Source organism: Rana temporaria, chromosome 6 (genome assembly GCF_905171775.1).
Source record: "Rana temporaria chromosome 6, aRanTem1.1, whole genome shotgun sequence".
NCBI classification, from domain to species: Eukaryota; Metazoa; Chordata; class Amphibia; order Anura; family Ranidae; genus Rana; species Rana temporaria.
Genome location: NC_053494.1, coordinates 141,529,156 through 141,548,142, shown reverse-complemented (window position 1 = coordinate 141,548,142; position 18,987 = coordinate 141,529,156). Strand labels below are relative to the sequence as shown.

Below are 18,987 nucleotides of genomic sequence, written 5' to 3'. Positions count from 1 at the left end.
AAAAAAAAAAAAACTGTGAGGAGAAGGCAAGGGGGGTATAGCTCAGTGGCAGAGCATTCGACTGCAGATCGAGAGGTCCTCGGTTCAACTCCGGGTGCTCCCTCCACAGCGTTTTGCCCGCGGTCGCTCCGAAAGGGAGAGCCGGCGAGTGTCTTTAACGACGCCGTTGAGCGGTTCATTAAAAAAAAAAAAAAAAAAAAACGGTGAGGAGAAAGCAAGGGGGGTAAAGTTCAGTGGCAGAGCATTCGACTGCAGATCGAGAGGTCCTCGGTTCAACTCCGGGTGCCCCCTCCACAGCGTTTTGCCTGCGGTCGCTCCGAAAGGGAGAGCCGGCGAGTGTCTTTAACGACGCCATTGAGCCGGTTCATTAAAAAAAAAAACGGTGAGGAGAAGGCAAGGGGGGTATAGCTCAGTGGCAGAGCATTCGACTGCAGATCGAGAGGTCCTCGGTTCAACTCCGGGTGCCCCCTCCACAGCGTTTTGCCCGCGGTCGCTCCGAAAGGGAGAGCCGGCGAGTGTCTTTAACGACGCCGTTGAGCCGGTTCATTAAAAAAAAAAAAAACAAAAAAAAAAAAACTGTGAGGAGAAGGCAAGGGGGGTATAGCTCAGTGGCAGAGCATTCGACTGCAGATTGAGAGGTCCTCGGTTCAACTCTGGGTGCCCCCTCCACAGCGTTTTGCCCGCGGTCGCTCCGAAAGGGAGAGCCGGCGAGTGTCTTTAACAACGCCGTTGAGCCGGTTAAAAAAAAAAAAAAAAAAAAAAACTGTGAGGAGAAGGCAAAGGGGTATAGCTCAGTGGCAGAGCATTCGACTGCAGATCGAGAGGTCCTCGGTTCAACTCCGGGTGCCCCCTCCACAGCGGTCGCTCCGAAAGGGAGAGCCGACGAGTGTCTTTAACGATGCCGTTGGGCCGGTTCATTAAAAAAAAAAAAAAAAACTGTGAGGAGAAGGCAAGGGGGTATAGCTCAGTGGCAGAGCATTCGACTGCAGATCGAGAGGTCCTCGGTTCAACTCCGGGTGCCCCCTCCACAGCGTTTTGCCCGCGGTCGCTCCGAAAGGGAGAGCCGGCGAGTGTCTTTAACGACGCCGTTGAGCCGGTTCATTAAAAAAAAAAAAAAAAAAACTGTGAGGAGAAGGCAAGGGGGGTATAGCTCAGTGGCAGAGCATTCGACTGCATATCGAGAGGTCCTCGGTTCAACTCCGGGTGCCCCCTCCACAGCGGTCGCTCCGAAAGGGAGAGCCGGCGAGTGTCTTTAACGATGCCGTTGGGCCGGTTCATTAAAAAAAAAAAAAAACTGTGAGGAGAAGGCAAGGGGGTATAGCTCAGTGGCAGAGCATTTGACTGCATATCGAGAGGTCCTCGGTTCAACTCCGGGTGCCCCCTCCACAGCGGTCGCTCCGAAAGGGAGAGCCGGCGAGTGTCTTTAACGATGCCGTTGGGCCGGTTCATTAAAAGGGAGAGCCGGCGAGTGTCTTTAACGACGCCGTTGAGCCGGTTCATTAAAAAAAAAAAAAAAAAAACTGTGAGGAGAAGGCAAGGGGGGTATAGCTCAGTGGCAGAGCATTCGACTGCATATCAAGAGGTCCTCGGTTCAACTCCGGGTGCCCCCTCCACAGCGGTCGCTCCGAAAGGGAGAGCCGGCGAGTGTCTTTAACGATGCCGTTGGGCCGGTTCATTAAAAAAAAAAAAAAAAACTGTGAGGAGAAGGCAAGGGGGTATAGCTCAGTGGCAGAGCATTCGACTGCAGATCGAGAGGTCCTCGTTTCAACTCCGGGTGCCCCCTCCACAGCGTTTTGCCCGCGGTCGCTCCGAAAGGGAGAGCCGGCGAGTGTCTTTAACTACGCCGTTGAGCCGGATCATTAAAAAAATAAAAAAACTGTGAGGAGAAGGCAAGGGGGTATAGCTCAGTGGCAGAGCATTCGACTGCAGATCGAGAGGTCCTCGGTTCAACTCCGGGTGCCCCCTCCACAACGTTTTGCCCGCGGTCGCTCCGAAAGGGAGAGCCGGCGAGTGTCTTTAACAATGCCGTTGAGCCGGATCATTAAAAAAAAAAAAACTGTGAGGAGAAGGCAAGGGGGGTATAGCTCAGTGGCAGAGCATTCGACTGCAGATCGAGAGGTCCTCGGTTCAACTCCGGGTGCCCCCTCCACAGCATTTTGCCTGCGGTCGCTCCGAAAGGGAGAGCCGGCGAGTGTCTTTAACAATGCCGTTGAGCCGGATCATTAAAAAAAAAAAACTGTGAGGAGAAGGCAAGGGGGGTATAGCTCAGTGGCAGAGCATTCGACTGCAGATCGAGAGGTCCTCGGTTCAACTCCGGGTGCCCCCTCCACAGCGTTTTGCCTGCGGTCGCTCCGAAAGGGAGAGCCGGCGAGTGTCTTTAACGACGCCATTGAGCCGGTTCATTAAAAAAAAAAACGGTGAGGAGAAGGCAAGGGGGTATAGCTCAGTGGCTGAGCATTCGACTGCAGATCGAGAGGTCCTCGGTTCAACTCCGGGTGCACCCTCCACAGCGTTTTGCCCGCGGTCGCTCCGAAAGGGAGAGCCGGCGAGTGTCTTTAATGACGCCGTTGAGCCGGTTCATTAAAAAAAAAAAAAACTGTGAGGAGAAGGCAAGGGGGGTATAGCTCAGTGGCAGAGCATTCGACTGCAGATCGAGAGGTCCTCGGTTCAACTCCGGGTGCCCCCTCCACAGCGTTTTGCCCGCGGTCGCTCTGAAAGGGAGAGCCGGCGAGTGTCTTTAACGATGCCGTTGAGCCGGATCATTAAAAAAATAAAAAAACTGTGAGGAGAAGGCAAGGTGGGTATAGCTCAGTGGCAGAGCATTCGACTGCAGATCGATAGGTCCTCGGTTCAACTCCGGGTGCCCCCTCCACAATGTTTTGCCCGCGGTCGCTCCGAAAAGGAGAGCCGGCGAGTGTCTTTAACGATGCCGTTGAGCCGGTTCATTAAAAAAAAAAAAAACTGTGAGGAGAAGGCAAGGGGGGTATAGCTCAGTGGCAGAGCATTCGACTGCAGATCGAGAGGTCCTCGGTTCAACTCCGAGTGCCCCCTCCACAGCGTTTTGCCCGCGGTCGCTCTGAAAGGGAGAGCCGACTCTCCCTTTTGGAGCGACTGTGGGCAAAATGCTGTAGAGGGGGCTCCTGGATTTGAATCGAGGACCTCTCGATCTGCTGTCTAATGCTCTGCCACTGAGTCATCCCCCCATTCCATTCTCTTCACTGTTTTTATTTTTTAATTTTTATATTCCTGAACCGGCTCGACGGCGTCGTTAAAGACACTCGCCGGCTCTCCCGTTCGGAGCGACTTCGGGCAAAAGTCTATGGAGGGGGCACCCGGATTTGACAGCACTTCTGCATTTCTCGTCTAGGAGAGAATACCATATTGGAATCCTCCTCTCCTTCCCTGATTCTGCACATGCACATATGTGTCACAGAGTTTTAGATCCCAACAGCCCTACAACACATCTGCACATGTGTGGGTTTCCCTATACATTGTGCACATGTATGGATTCTCTGTGCATGCACAAAGATGGGTAGCACAGAAGTCCAAAAACTTCCCCTGTCCATGCATCAGCGGCGGCTGGGGGTAATTTATTGGGGGGGGGGCAAAAAGTGCATTCACAAATAAACCCAACCCAGTCTGGTTGGCTGGGTCCAGAGCACTTACCTCATCTATGGCAGGTATCATGGGCGGCAGGCATCACGGCAGGCTTCCCCTTCTCTCCTCTGCAGGCATCACAAGCAGTGTGCAGCTTCCCCTTCCCCTACTCGACGGCTTCCGTTCCTCCCTCCTCCTCAGCGGCCAATCGGAATGCTTCTTCTTTCGGCCAATCTGGAAACAAGTCTCAGACCCGCTTCCTGATTGGCAGGGAGGAGATTCATTGTGAAAATGGCGAATATTCATTCGCTTTTGTCATACAACTGGGTGGGCTCGGTTTGCATTGCTCTCCCAAGCCCACCCTATTTTGAATTCTAACAGAGCCTCTGGTTCTAATCACTTGCTTCAAAAAAACACCCAGCCCTTGGAATTCATGCATTTGGTAACCTGCAACCTGCGCCCTTGCGCCCTTGATGGACAGGCCACCCCTGCCTAGCACACTGCTAGGAAATATCCTACATGCACAGAGATGTGCCAATGGGCTCTGCTAGGACCCAGCAGCTGGGCAGAGCTCTTCATTACATATGTAGAAGCACGATAATGGTGTTGCAGAAGAAGGGGAGGAGAAAACAGACAGGAGACTGAAGTTCCCTTTTAGGTCTCATGCACACTGAGCGTTTTTACAGCTGCTGTTTTGGGCGTCAGACGTTTTTCTCTACAGGCAGTACACTCCCTAGCATGTTATCCTATGTGTCCATGCACACATAGGCTTTTATTAATGTTTTCAGGCTGGAAAAAATACATCAAAATGCTAAAAAATGCTAAATGACGCTAATGCAAAAATGTGGCAAAACTCATACGTTTTTATAACGTCCAGTGTGCATGAGGCCTTAAAGTGATTGTAAAGTCTCAAATAAAATAACAAACATGTCATACTTACCTGCTCTGTGTAGTGGTTTTGCAAAGAGCAGCCCCTATCCTCCTTGTCTCTGGTCTCTGTTCGGTGCTCTTGGCCCCTTCCTCCTGTTGAGTGCCCCCACAGCAAGCAGCTTGCTATGGGGCACCCAAGCTGACCCGCAGCTGCCTGTGTCCATTCAGACACAGAGATATGCTTCTACCACGCCCCCTCTCTCTCCTGATTGGCAGCCTGACTTTGATTGACAAAGCTCCGCTGCTGTGTCTCAGACAATCAGGAGGAGAGTTACGGACAGCTGAGATACACGTGGACATCGCTGAAGAGAGCTGGACTCTGGTAAATATGAGGGGGGCTGCTGCACACTGAAGGCTTTTTTTATCTTAATGCATAGAATGCATTAAGATAAAAAAATCTTCTGACTTTATAACCACTTTAAACTGCCCATTCATTTTATAATATAATTGTGCAATTTCTGAATATTCTCTGTTAGATTTAGCAAAACGATGTAATGTGAGGGCTTGCCTATACAGTACAATCAATTTGTATCTAAATTAACAGGCAGTTACACTAGATAGATGTTGTTAGGTATAGATAAGATTGTACACTCAGGGTCAGATTCACGTATCTGGGCGTAGCGTATTTACACTACGCCGCCGCAACTTAGACAGGCAAGTGCAGTATTCACAAAGCACTTGCTCCGTAAGTTGAGGCGGCGTAGCGTAAATTGGCCGGCGTAAGCCCGCGTAATTCAAATTTGGAAGAGGTGGGCGTGTTGTATTAAAATGAGCCGTGACACCATGCAAATGAGGGTCCGAACGAACAGCGCATGCGCCGTCCGTGGACGGATCCCAGTGCGCATGCATTGGATAGAATTCCTAAGATACGTCGAACACTGCCTACGACGTGAACGCAACTTACACACAGCCCTATTCATATACGACTTACGTAAACAACGTAAAATTTGACGGCTGTTCCGACGTCCATACTTTGCATTGGCTGTGCCTCATATAGCAGGGGTAACTTTACGTCGGACGTAAGCCTAACGTAAACTGCGTAGCGGGTGCAAGTATATTCGTCAATAGGCGTATCTACCTCATTTGCATATTCTACATGTAAATCTACGGAAGCGCCCCTTGCGGCCAGCGTAAATATGCACCCAAGATACGACGGCGTAAGAGACTTACGTCAATCGTATCTTGGCAACAGTGAGGCGTATCTGATTCTATGAATCAGGCGCATAGATGTGACGCCTCACATTCGGACTTACGACGGCGTATCAGGAGATACGCCGTCGTAAGTCCTTTGTGAATCTGGGCCTGTGTTTGTAATCAATTGTATCAATTACAAATCAATCAATTGTAAAGCGCTGCCAGCTCCCAATTAGGGGACAGTAGCAGTGATTGTTTTCAGTCAGCTCTTCGAACAATGCAGACCTTCTTTGTATTTGGTTGTGTTTTGCGCATTTATCTCATTGAATAAGGTAGGGTGTTATTTAATAATATATATCAATTAAATGATAAAAAAATAAAAAATGTACTTTGAATATAAGTGATATGGATAAAAGAGTGTTAGCTTTCATTTTTTCCAGTACATTACTAGTTAATTCACTGCACATGTATATTTTATTAATTATACCCCTTGAGCAAAAAATGCACATTCATGAGACAGGCTCCCTCCCCCAAATTAAGCAGTCTTCTACGTTGCAGCCATTTCCTATTGTGCAGTGACAATAGAGCCCTTTTGTAAATTACCTGTGACATGAATAAGAACACTGATTGATGGCTTATGCTCCGAATAGCAATTTTGCAACTGTATGCCAACTATACATAAAAAAACACAATCGTATTAACCCCTCCATGATAAGGAAACAGGTGTAGCTGATAAGATATGTCACATAAATTGGGTGGTTTATCTTTTGGACAGTTCAGTTAAATTTGTAAAACATTTTAATTAAAGGGGGGGGCCCAGTAAAAGAGATATGGGAGGTGCTGAAGTTGCTGACCATTTTAAAGTAAAACTGTGGCCAGGCTATAGATATTTAAACACTATGGCCCGGATTCTTGAAACACTTACGCCGACGTATCTACAGATACGCCGCGTAAGTGTAAATGTGTGCCGTCGTATCTCTGCGCCGTACTCATAGAACTAGATACGCCTGAAATTAGGCTTCATCTGACCGACGTAAGTTTCCTACGCCGTCGTATCCTGGGTGCATATTTACGCTGTCTGCAAGGGGCGCTCCCATTGATTTACTCGTTGAATATGCAAATTATTGAGATACGCCGATTCACGAACGTACTTGCGCCCGTCGCAGTAATATACGCTGTTCATGTAAGGCGTACGTCCGGCGTAAAGTTATTCCACCTATAGGCATGCAAAGGTATGGACGACGGAACAGCCGTCCTATTTTACATCGTTTACGTAGTACTATGTGAATAGGGCTGGGCGTAGGTTACTGTGACGGTATTAGAATGATATCCCCGTCAAAGTCTTCCCTTCTTCCCATAAGGATAATCACCCAATATTCCACAAGGAGGAATATTCCTGGAGTCGCCCAATAAGCCACACATGCCAAGCTTACTGCTGGAACAAGACACTTTAATGGCAGCTTGCTGCTGGTATATATACAGTTTTCAAGCTAAATCCTCAATCAAGGAACAATGAAATCTCCACCCCCTTCTCACACACAGTGGGGGGCTTCCATACAGATGATAGGCAGACTTTTCGGAGTCGATCCTGAAAACACATTTTCTTTAGATAATGACATCAGTGAAGGTAATTACTAGTTGTACAGAATACATTATCTAGACGGCTTGGCCCCGCACATAGAAGGGATAATTACCACAATGAAGCAAGCAGAATAATTAACATGAGCCACTTATCTAATCACAGTAAACAGTAACCACAGGGCTCCTTCACACACACAATTACCCTTTGAAATAGTACTGGCTGAGGAAGGGTCATTAACATTTCAAAAGCCTGTTACACTTAACCCACACACAATATTACTTAGCAGGGAGAATTTAAACTGAAGCATCCTTCACAATGGCCCCCCTTTTTCTCCCTGCTCCGGCAACCCGGTTGGACCTTCCCTGGTCCAGTAGGGTTGACGGGTTCAGAGCTTTTAGTCCGAGGTTAACTCCGTTTGGCGTGACTGACCTCCCTTGGCAACTGCTTCCGACTCAGGTATGTCACCGGGTCGTCAGATCACACGCCGGTCAGTCCCCAAGTCTTTGCGCGATCTGCAGTCACCAGAAGTCAGTGTGAAGACGGCGAATGGGTCTGTGCGCCGCCGTCTAGGTGTCCCGCTATGGGAGGGGGCAGGTTATGGCTCTGAAGTGACAATCACAGGAGATTCATAAAAAAAAGAAAAAGTTATATTTGTTGAAATGCTGTAGCACTGGTGCTCAGAGTTTGGGGGGGGGGGATCAGTGCCCCATAGGGTCAGCCACCCTCTGCTCCCTCCGCAGCCGCCGGTTCTCCTCTTTGAGCTTCTCCAGCTTCATCTCCAGTTCATGGAGCCTGGGGGGGTCAGCCTGCTGTGACCTCAGGTGGTTGTTCTCCTCCTCCATGCGGCTTATGCACTCCTCCAGCTCTATGTACTCACGGATCAGCTCCTGCTTGCTCATGTCCTGCAGGCTCTCCACGTGGTCCTTCATCATAAGGAACTGGGTGGTGGTGTAAGGGGCCACCGGTGGGCCCTTGGCGAACATCTCGGCCCGCATCTGGGACGCCCGCTGCGACTCCCTCTCCTCCAGTCGCTTCTTCTCCTCCCAGGTCAGCTTGTTATACGGCTTCCAGGACCTCTTCTTCTTGGGGGGTAGCCGGCGGTGCCTCTTTCTGCCCAGCTCCCTCCAGGGCCCCTCCGGCTCATGGCTGCCGCCCATGACCAGCTGACAATGGTGTTCCCTGTTGTCCGTAATAACAGATTGTACCATGAGGGCTTCGTAAGGGGTGCCCAATGGTTCTTCCTGACCCAGCTCCTGGAGATCCCAAGCCGAGTCTACACAATGGGCTGCTGCTGGTGGGCGGTACCCAGGTTGAGACCAATTTGACCTGGTGTTGTCGTTCATGGGGCAATTCTGCTTGAAGTGACCCAGCTGTTTGCACCGGAAGCAGCGTTGTTCGTTGTCCTCCTGGCGTGGATAGCGAGGGCTAGATGTCACCGGTCTGTTAGGAGGTGGGTATCTAGCGGCTGGTGGGTGTGAGGGCGCCGTTGGTTGTGGAGGTTGTACCTGTGGTGTGACCTGGTTCGTCTTGCGAGTATCCGCATATTCATCCGCCAACTTAGCGGCCTCTGGTAGAGTCATGGGCCTGCGATCTCTCACCCAATCTTTGACATCCGTCTGGATGTGATTGTAAAATTGCTCCAGGAGCATTAGTTGCAAAATGTCCTCTGCGGTGGTGGCCTGGCTGCTGTTAACCCAGTTAGAGGCCGACAGGTATAACTGGCATGCCCATTCCGCGTAAGAGTCTTTCGTGGTTTTGCGTGAGTCCCTGAACTTCTGTCGGTGGGACTCTGGGGTTACTGCATAACGAGCCAGGAGCACTTCTTTAACCCGGGCGTAGCTATGGATATCCTGATCTGGCACGGTCCGGAAAGCATCAGAAGCTTTGCCTGACAGTTTGCCTGACAATATTGCAACCCACTCTCCTCTAGCTATTCGGTGCAGGTTACATTGTCGCTCAAAATCTGCCAGGTAGTTATCAATTTCACAGTCTTTTTCATCAAAAGCTTTAAAAGCGCTAAACGGAATCTTCCTTGTGTCTGCTGTGCTGTACTCACTGTTCGGAGAATGTGCGGCTGCTTGTTGGACTGCTGCCAATTTTAACTGTAGTTCTGCGTCTCTTATTTCTTTAGGCTCCTGTAGCTCCATCACTCTCAGCACCACATCCGCCGTTGGGTTCGGACCGAACCATGCTAGCTTCTATCTCATTACTTTGTTGGCTGGCGATTCCTCCTCCTGAATCACTGGTGTCTCCATCTCTTGTACTGCTGGCGTTGCTGCAATCACGTTCTCCTGGTCTAGCTCCATTAATTTTGCTATGATGACCCGCTTGGTTTTGTTGCTAGCAATCCTTCCACAAACTTCCAGTAGTTCTTTCAGTGTATTTCTTTTAAGCAGGGTGTACCAAGCTTCCATTCACTGTTCCCAGTGTCTGCTTGGAAACCGGGTGTAAAGGAGAGTAGAAGGGAAAATCCCGCTGCTGCCAACCATTTGTGACGGTATTAGAATGATATCCCCGTCAAAGTCTTCCCTTCTTCCCATAAAGATAATCACCCAATATTCCACAAGGGGGAATATTCCTGGAGTCGCCCAATAAGCCACACATGCCAAGCTTACTGCTGGAACAAGACACTTTAATGGTAGCTTGCTGCTGGTATATATACAGTTTTCAAGCTAAATCCTCAATCAAGGAACAATGAAATCCCCACCCCCTTCTCACACACAGTGGGGGGCTTCCATACAGATGATAGGCAGACTTTTCGGAGTCGATCCTGAAAACACATTTTCTTTAGATAATGACATCAGTGAAGGTAATTACTAGTTGTAAAGAATACATTATCTAGACGGCTTGGCCCCGCACATACAAGGGATAATTACCACAATGAAGCAAGCAGAATAATTAACATGAGCCACTTATCTAATCACAGTAAACAGTAACCACAGGGCTCCTTCACACACACAATTACCCTTTGAAATAGTACTGGCTGAGGAAGGGTCATTAACATTTCAAAAGCCTGTTACACTTAACCCACACACAATATTACTTAGCAGGGAGAATTTAAACTGAAGCATTCTTCACAGTTACGTTCAGTGATTCGACGTATCTTAGGCGTTCGTTCCCGACGTGATTCTGGGCATGCGTACTGGGAAGCGTCCACGGGACGGCGCATGCGCCGTTCGTTCGGCCCATCATTTGCATGGGGTCACGGTTCATTTAAATGGATCAAGTCCACCGTCTACCAACTTTGAATTAGGCGGGCTTACGCCGCATAATTTACGTTACGCTGGCGGGTAATTTTTTGCGATACAGTGATCTGACAATATGGTTCCTCCTATCGATATGGTTCCTGTCTTGACTGTGCAGGCGCAATCCTTGCCGACGGAAATCACCGAACTTCCAGGGCGACGTGGAATTTGAGGTAAGTGGCCAGTCGCTCGCTCGGCCTCTTGGCTCTTTTTTTAACATCCTCCAATCCACAGGGATGTTAAGGAATGAGCCTGGATGCCGCCCGAGGTTCGGCAATTTCCTTCATCCGCGCCTGCGCAGTCAGGCAGGGAACCATCTCGATAGGGGAACCAGATCGACAAGACACCGGCACTGCATAATTTTAACTGACAGTTGCGCGGTCGTGCGACATTATACCCAAATAAACTTGATGCCCTTTTGTTCCCCACAAATAGAGATTTATTTTGGTGGTATTTGATCACTTCTACTAGTTTTATTTTTATAGCTCAAAAAGAAAAAGACAGACAATCAAAAAAAAAACACTTCCTTTTTAAATTTTGTTTGCACAAAAGTTAAAGGGCCCGATTTCACGTAGAATTGCCTATCTTTAGGTGGGCGTAGCGCATCTGAGATACACTATGCCGCCGTAACTTAGAGCGGCATGTCCCGTATTCGCGAAGAACTTGCGCTTTAAGTTACGCCGGCGTAGTGTAACTGGGCCGGCGTAAGCCCGCCTAATTCAAATGTGGAAGTGGTGGGCGTGTTTTATGGAAATTAATCGTGACCCCACGTAATTGACGCTTTTTTCGAACAGCGCATGTGCGCGCATGCTCAGTATTACGTTGAATTTTCAAATTAAATTGCGCCCGCTCAATGCCTAGTCGACGTGAACGTAACTTACGTCCAGCCCCATTCACGGACGACTTACGCAAACAACGTAAAACGTGAAAAATTCGACGCTGTTTCGAAGTAAATCGACAGAAGCGCCACCTAGCGGCCAGCGTAAATATGCAACTTAGATACGATGGCGTAAGAGACTTACGCCGGTTGGATCTAAGACAAATCTTTGCGTAACTGATTCTAAGAATCAGGCGCATAGATACGACGCCTCAAACTCAGAGTTACAACGGCGTATCTGGAGATGCGCCGGCGTAACTCCTACGAGAATCTGAGCCATAGCATCTACAAAATAGGGAATAAATTTATGGCATTTTATGACATTTTTTTTTTACTAATAATGGCAGCGATCAGTGATTTTTATCAGGACTACGACATTGCGGCAGACAGATCGGACACTTTAGACACTTTTTTAGGACCATTGACATTTATACAGCGACCAGTGCTATAAAAATGTGACTGACAGGGAAGGGGTTAACATTAGGAGGCGATCAAGGGGTTAAATGTGTTCCCTAGCTGTGTTCTAACTGTGAGGGGATGGGACTAACTAGAGAAGGAGCCAGATCACACACAAATCCCCATTCTGGCTCTAATGCTCGTGATCGCAGGGGACCGGCGGCGATCGCGCCTGCCGGCCAAGCACTACGTCTCTTAAAAGGTGGCATACAGGTACGGCAGTTTGCGCAGCGGTGCCATTCTGCTGACGTATATCGGCGTGACCTGCTCGTCAAGTGGTTAAAATTTGTTTCCACAGCAACAACATTAGAAGAAGCAGAATTAGTGACGGGCCATATGCTAGACAATTCAGTAGCATTAAATGAGCAATTATGCTCTAGCTCCCATTTGGAGACATGTGAGGGGGGTACCAGTGTTAGTACTAGCTAAAATTTGCTTATAGAGAAAGGAAGAAAGGAAGTCTTCTAGCATGAGGGTCAGAAATACATATGCGTTCAAAATGCAACATCTTTGATAGTTGGGAGTTGGAATTGAGAAAAGGTTGTAAACATTTTTTGATTTACAAATATCGGAACAGTTCTAATTGAGGAAGTCCAAATTTATCACACAAAGTAGGGAAAGAATGTATGGAGGAGTCAGATACCAAATTATATAAAAGGGATAAATTAGCTGTATTCAATGCTTTGAAAGAATTAGGAGCAATCCAGGCAGGGTAAAAAGCTGAATTTTTAACAAAAGAAAAGAGTGGTAAATGAGAAGATTGTAGGCCAAGAGAAGTTTTGAATCTGTCCCAGATGAATAAAGAATGTTTTGTGATAGGATTTTGACTTAAAGTATAATCAGTTGGTCTTAACCATAACATGTTAGATGCTGAAATTAGATGGAACTGGGATGGGCAAGACTGGAGGGAAGTTAGTAGAGTATAAGTTAGTTATCTTAGAAGTGAGTTGTATTCCTATGTATAGAAGTCTGTGAGGTGTCGAAAAGAAGGTAAGTGAATCTTTAGCAAGCCGAAGGTCTGAAGGAGGGAAGGAAATGTTGAGTGCAGTTGATTTTTGATAGTTAACTGTTGAAGGTGTTGTAAACCCTTGTGTTTTTTCACCTCAATGCAGCTAGTTGTTCCTTGATACAGAAATAGTGGAATTTGGCGATAATATTGCGATAATATTGCATGGTGGTCCATCAGCGGGTTCTATGAACCCTGTCCATCTTCCTTAGTTTGACTGGTATGGAAGGCTGTAGTAATTTAAATAGGGATAGTATAGTGGCTTACAAATCGGTGACAGATTCAGGTATTACGAGTATTGGAACGCCAGGCCCTATTTTGTTAATCTTCTAAACAAGATTGAAGTTGTATATAAATAAGTTGCGCTCATATATATAACGTGAGTGATAATAAAGTGAATAAATGCAAAAGAATTATGAAATAAAATACAAGTGAGGTATAGATATATGTCTGTATATGAAGACTCTCCATAAAGAACAGTGAAAAAGTGTCACTAAAGGAAAAAAAAAAGATCATTTAAAATAACAAACAAATGTGATACTTACCTCCACTGTGCCGTTTGTTTTGCACAGAGTGGCCCCGATCCACATCTTATGTGTCCCTCGGCGGCTGTCTCTGGTCCTCCCCGCAATTACTAACCACAGTCATACGAGAGCTCGCATGGTGGTCAGTAATTGCGGGCGCGCTCCCATGATACAGCGAGCGGCCATAGCTGCTCGCTTTATCACTCGGCCCCGCCCCTCGGCGCGCCGCGTCACTGGATGTGATTGACAGCAATGCCAGCCAATGACTGCGCTGCTCTCCATCCATCCGCTCTAGCCAATCAGCGGCCAGGCTGAGCGGCGAAGAGGATTTCAGGACCGCGCAAGACTTTCGAGGGGTCAGGTAAGTATAACGGGGGCTGGGGGGGGGGGCATCAGCATTGAATGTTTTTTCACCTTAATGCATAGATTGCATTAAGGTGAAAACATTTTTTTCTTTACAACTCCTTTAAGTTCACACAAAATAAAGTGATTCTACATTGTAAAAAGGAGTGATTCCAATGGGGTGAAATATTCCAGGTCACTTCCACCGTCACCAAGGAGATAGGGGTTTCTTGAATAGAAAGAACCCACTCGGTATATAGGGACTCTTACCGGAACTGGTGGACCCCCTAAAGAGAGGAGGAAGATCACTCTGGGAAGGCAAGGAGATAGGCAGGTGGCTGGCCAGAATTTGAGCCAAGGCAGAAGAACATGCGAGCGGAGCTGAATGGGCATGCACCTGAAACTGAAGAAATATTCCCTCCGCTCCGACCAGCACATGATCATCAGAAGGGGGCACATATAATGGGAAAAATACAACCCCCTATGCTAGTAAGCACGGTGGAGCGGGGGTGTGCAATTCAAATTTTTGTATTTTAATTCTGCCCCTGTCCCCTATTAAATCCAATCTGGGGACAAAACCAGGGACAGACTTGATCTGGGGACAGTGTCCTCAATCAGGGGACTGTCCCCTGAAACTGGGGATGTCTGGTCACCCTATCCTGGGCAACCTGTTAGCAAAATAAATTATAAACTCTTTAACCAGTATCAGACCATGCTGCTGTCGCACCCCCTAGGCACCTGCCTGCCTAAAAATGGCAACTGGATCAGATAGAGACAGTGATCCTACCTAACAGGGACAGAAAGCAATAAAATGTGATAGATGTTCTAATGCTTTCCTACCTACGCTAACCAAAACATACAAACATGCACTTTAACATTATCATCGTTCAGCTGTTGTCACCAGACCCACACAGAAGTTTAAACCAGTGTAGCCCTCTTTGTGATATCAAATTATCCATCTGAGTGACCACAATTATACACAGCAGTTGGTAAATTGGGTCTTAAACATAAACACCCTTTCTTTAAATAAAGATTCTATTATGTGTTGAGGTGGGTGATAAACTGGCACAACATTAAAGAGTTACAATTTTTTTTTTCTGCTGCAGCTTGAAAGCGGAACTGAATTGAGAGGGGGTGCAAGAGTATAACATACAATGAAATGTACAAGTATGCCTGGCTTACTTACGTTAAAAATAATTATGGCAAACTTGCCTCTGTCTTCTCCAGTGATGACAGCTCTACACTCTCAGTTATACCATCTTCCCTAAAAATTCTTCTGTACCCAGAATGTGCCTTCTTCAGCCATTGATAATGCAATTTCTATGATGCACATGGGAGTCGACTTGTCTTGACACTTAAGCCTCGTACACACGACCGAGGAACTCGACTGGGAAACACATAGTTTTCCTCGTCGAGTTCCTTGTTAGGCTGTCGAGAAACTCGACAAGGCAAGTTTCTCCATTCCCGTCGAGGAAATAGAGAACTTGCTCTCTTTTTTGGCTCGTCGAGTTTCTCGACAGTTTACTCGACGAAAATGTACACACGACCGGTTTCCTCGGCACAAAAATATCTCCCAGCAAGTTTCTTGCTGGTTTTTGCCGAGAAACTTGGTCGTGTGTACGCGGCTTCAGCTATGCACTACACTGGGCAAGCACTACAAAGCAGTGTGCATTAAAGAAAAATTGCTAGCAGACAGGCGGTAAAGGAGGTTTTTGGGGAAAAGGGGTCATAAAAAGTCCTTTTTACCATAATACTCTACCTATTAGCAGCTTTTTGTTTTGGCAAGTTCATTTTCTCTTCAATATGATGTCTAGTAGTCACCCAAATTATAACACTGGCACTATAGTCAGCTTGAATGAACCTTAGACCACTTTCACACTGAGGTGGTTTTCAGGCATTTTAGCACTAGGAATAGCCTCTGAAAAGTACCTGAGAACTACCTCCCATTCATTGCAATGGTTCTTTTCACACTGGGGCAGTGCGCTTGTGGGACGTTACAAAAAGACCTCCAAGCAGCATCTTTTGGGGCAGGTTGGGAGAGCTGTAAATATCGCTCCCAAAAAGCCCCGGCCCATTGCAATGAATGGGCAGCGCTTCCAAAGTGCCTGAAAAACACTTTGAAAGCACCGCAAAACAGGCCTTTTTAATGTGTTTTTTAAGGTCACGTGTTAAAAAAACGGCCCGCTAGTGCCCGAAAAATGGTGTAAAAGTGCAGCTAAAATGCAGCTAAAGCATGGCAAAAAATGACCAGCACTTGAGCATGGTTTTAGCTGTGCTCTGGTATAAAAGGGATCTTAAAGTAAACCTATCCATTCTATTCAAAACTAAAAATGCTGCCTAAAGCCTCGTACACACACGGTGTGAAAAATAGAAGGGTAGACTGTTGTCCTAAATTATTACCGTTAGTACGCTCCTATAGACAATTGTTTTCCAATTTTCAGCCAACAAATGTTGAATGACAGGCTAGTAAATTTTCGGCAGACGACGGCTCCACGTCTGATTTTCGTCTGGTCAGTACAGAAGTCCGTCACACAAAAGTCGAAAGTACAAACACGCATGCGCGGAATCAAAGAACGACTGGGAAGAGTTTGATCTTGTAAACTACCGTTCGTAATCTAGAATTAACGTTCGTGAGGCGGCAATTGATGGAATGTCAAAATTCTCATCTTCTTTAATGGGATAATAATAAAGCTGCTTCTGGTGATACTGATGTAGTTATGCCAAACGTATTTTAAAAGGCATTTGTTTTGTATGATCTGAAAATCGCAAATCAACATTCACCAAACTTCTACTAACACGAAATTAGCAGAAGGGGCCCAAAGGGTGTTGCTTGAGAAATTAACTTTCTCTTTATACTCTCATCGTATGTTACTACGTTGGTGTTTGTCAAATGATGGTTTGCGTACCGTTAGTATGCAAGACAAGATCCTGCACACGCCCCTTTGACAAAAATCAGAAGCTCAGTCGTCCAACAATCAGACCGTGTGTACGAGGCTTAAGGGCTCATTCACACCAGAAGCATTGGGCTGTGTTGCCCAGTGCAGTCCCAACACAAGAACAAGGTTATTTGCCTTGGGGTAGATTCAGGTAGGGGCGTGCACTACTACGGATGCGCAGCGTACTGTTTTTATGCTACGCCTCTGTAAATTACTTGAGCTACGCTTCATTCACGAAGCATTTGCTCCGTAATTTGCGGGGGCGTTTCGTAAAAGTGGCCGGCGTAAGCGCGCGTAATTTAAATGATCCCGTAGGGGGCGTGGATCATTTAAATTAGGCGCGTTCCCGCGCCGAACGTACTGAGCATGCTCCGTCGGGAAAATTTCCCGACGTGCATTGCGGTAAATGACGTCTCAAGGACGTCATTTGCTTCGACGTGAACGTAAATGGCGTCCAGCGCCATTCACAATTCACTTACGCAAACAACGTAAATTTCGAAAATCGCGACGCGGGAACAAAGTGTATACTTACCATTGGCTGCGCCTTCTAATAGCAGGAGCAGCCTTACGCAGAAATCGACGAACGCAAACAACGTAAAACTCAAATGCCGGGCGCGCGTACGTTTGTGAATCGGCGTGAATATGCAATTTGCATACTTTACGCTGACCACTACGGGAACGCCACCTAGCGGCCATCGTAAGAATGCAGCCTAAGATACTACGGCATAAGAGCCTTATGCTAGTCATATCTTAGGCTACAGTCGGCGTATCGAGCTTTCTGAATACAGAAAGTCGATACGCCGGCGCTACTTAGCAATTACGCTGCGTATCTATGGATACGCAGGCGTAATTGCTACCTGAATCTACCCCCTTATGTCTTAGTGCTTCTGTTAACTCTAGTGCACAGGTTGGTGTGTGTTGAAAAAGTAGTTGTGTTTTGTGCTGTGCAGCACATTTTCGCCAGCTGTACCACTCCACAACACACTGTAGTACATAAAAACTGTTTGCAAAAGTAAAAAAATAAAAAAACACCATAATGTGTGTCAACAACATGTTGCAGCACAAAGTACATGTTCTGTTACAAATGCCACTTTGTGCAATTGACATACCTTCCAGAAATCAAGACTGTACGGACAGTATGGTAACTTGCTGACCTGACAGAATCCACAGACAGTAGCCAACTCACTTAAGACTCAGAGAAGAATCCAGTGCAGTTTGTTGTGCCTTAACAACACAAAGGATCTGATACTAGGGTTGATTTACTAGAACTGGAGAGTGCAAAATCTGGTGCAGCTCTGCATAGAAACTAATTAGCTTCCAGGTTTAATTGAACAAGCTGAAGTTAGAAGCTGATTGGCTACCAAGCACAGCTGCAGCAAATTTTGCACTCTCCAGCTTTAGTAAATCAACTCCACCTTGTCTTTCTTAAGCCTCGTACACACGATCAAATTTCCGGATGAACGTTTTTTGTTGCATATTAGTCTCATATCGAAAGTGAAGAGGTTACTGGGACAGAAGATTCTTTTGGTCGTTCACTGCTAATTCTGCTGGATTCCAGTTGCATTATCTGCAATTTCAATAGTGTTGGATGTCAGTATCATTATGATTACCAAAAGGATGTAGGCATGTTAATGGTAGTCTGAAGTGTTGTCTCACTAAGACTTTTACAAAGTGGTGTAGCCTTGACTACCTTGTATGGTAGTTTAATTGGAGCACACATTATCTGAGGCTTGATCATTTCATTTGCAATGGGTTCCAGATACTACCCAACCTAGGTCAGTCTTTTGGGCATAGGAAGTGTCATTCCAAACAATGTGCTCCTGAGTTACCTGTTTTCATTTTTGACAAAGGAGAATAGTATTTTTCAGGTAGACTCTAATGCCGCGTACACACGATCGGTTCGTCTGATGAAAATTACCGTTTTCATCGGACGAACCGATCGTGTGTGGGTCCCATCGTTTTTTTTCCCATAGGTGAAAAAACTTAGAACCTGTTTTAAAATTATCTAAAGGTTAAAAAACTGATAGAAAAAAAACCATCGTCGTTGGGCAAGTCCATCGGTTAAAAATCCATTCATGCTCAGAATCAAGTCGACGCATGCTCGGAAGCATTGAACTTCATTTTTCTCTGCACGTCGTTGTGTTTAACGTCACCGCGTTCTGACACAAATGTTTTTTTAACTGCTGGTGTGTAGGCAAGACTGATGAAAGTCAGCTTCATCGGATATCTGATGAAAAAATCCATAGGTCCGTTTTCATTGGATTAACTGATTGTGTGTACAGGGCATTATAGTTTTCATCATTTTCTTTTGTTGTTTAACAAATGCATTGTTTAGTTGCTGTACATCATTACATGTTT

The 18,987-nt window shown here is 46.6% G+C and overlaps 10 non-coding genes across 10 annotated transcripts; all 10 read left to right on the top strand.

The window, feature by feature from the left end:
• Positions 1 to 31: 31 nt before the first annotated feature.
• On the top strand, positions 32 to 103 carry TRNAC-GCA. The gene has a single exon. It is a non-coding gene; the product is annotated as a tRNA-Cys (tRNA).
• Positions 104 to 398: 295 nt separating this feature from the next.
• Positions 399 to 470, top strand: TRNAC-GCA. The gene has a single exon. It is a non-coding gene; the product is annotated as a tRNA-Cys (tRNA).
• A 310-nt stretch (positions 471 to 780) lies between these two features.
• Positions 781 to 852, top strand: TRNAC-GCA. Its single transcript has one exon. It is a non-coding gene; the product is annotated as a tRNA-Cys (tRNA).
• Positions 853 to 953: 101 nt separating this feature from the next.
• On the top strand, positions 954 to 1,025 carry TRNAC-GCA. Its single transcript has one exon. It is a non-coding gene; the product is annotated as a tRNA-Cys (tRNA).
• Positions 1,026 to 1,140: 115 nt separating this feature from the next.
• Positions 1,141 to 1,212, top strand: TRNAC-GCA. Its single transcript has one exon. It is a non-coding gene; the product is annotated as a tRNA-Cys (tRNA).
• Positions 1,213 to 1,893: 681 nt separating this feature from the next.
• On the top strand, positions 1,894 to 1,965 carry TRNAC-GCA. Its single transcript has one exon. It is a non-coding gene; the product is annotated as a tRNA-Cys (tRNA).
• A 109-nt stretch (positions 1,966 to 2,074) lies between these two features.
• On the top strand, positions 2,075 to 2,146 carry TRNAC-GCA. Its single transcript has one exon. It is a non-coding gene; the product is annotated as a tRNA-Cys (tRNA).
• A 108-nt stretch (positions 2,147 to 2,254) lies between these two features.
• Positions 2,255 to 2,326, top strand: TRNAC-GCA. Its single transcript has one exon. It is a non-coding gene; the product is annotated as a tRNA-Cys (tRNA).
• A 288-nt stretch (positions 2,327 to 2,614) lies between these two features.
• Positions 2,615 to 2,686, top strand: TRNAC-GCA. The gene has a single exon. It is a non-coding gene; the product is annotated as a tRNA-Cys (tRNA).
• Positions 2,687 to 2,979: 293 nt separating this feature from the next.
• Positions 2,980 to 3,051, top strand: TRNAC-GCA. The gene has a single exon. It is a non-coding gene; the product is annotated as a tRNA-Cys (tRNA).
• Positions 3,052 to 18,987: the final 15,936 nt, after the last annotated feature.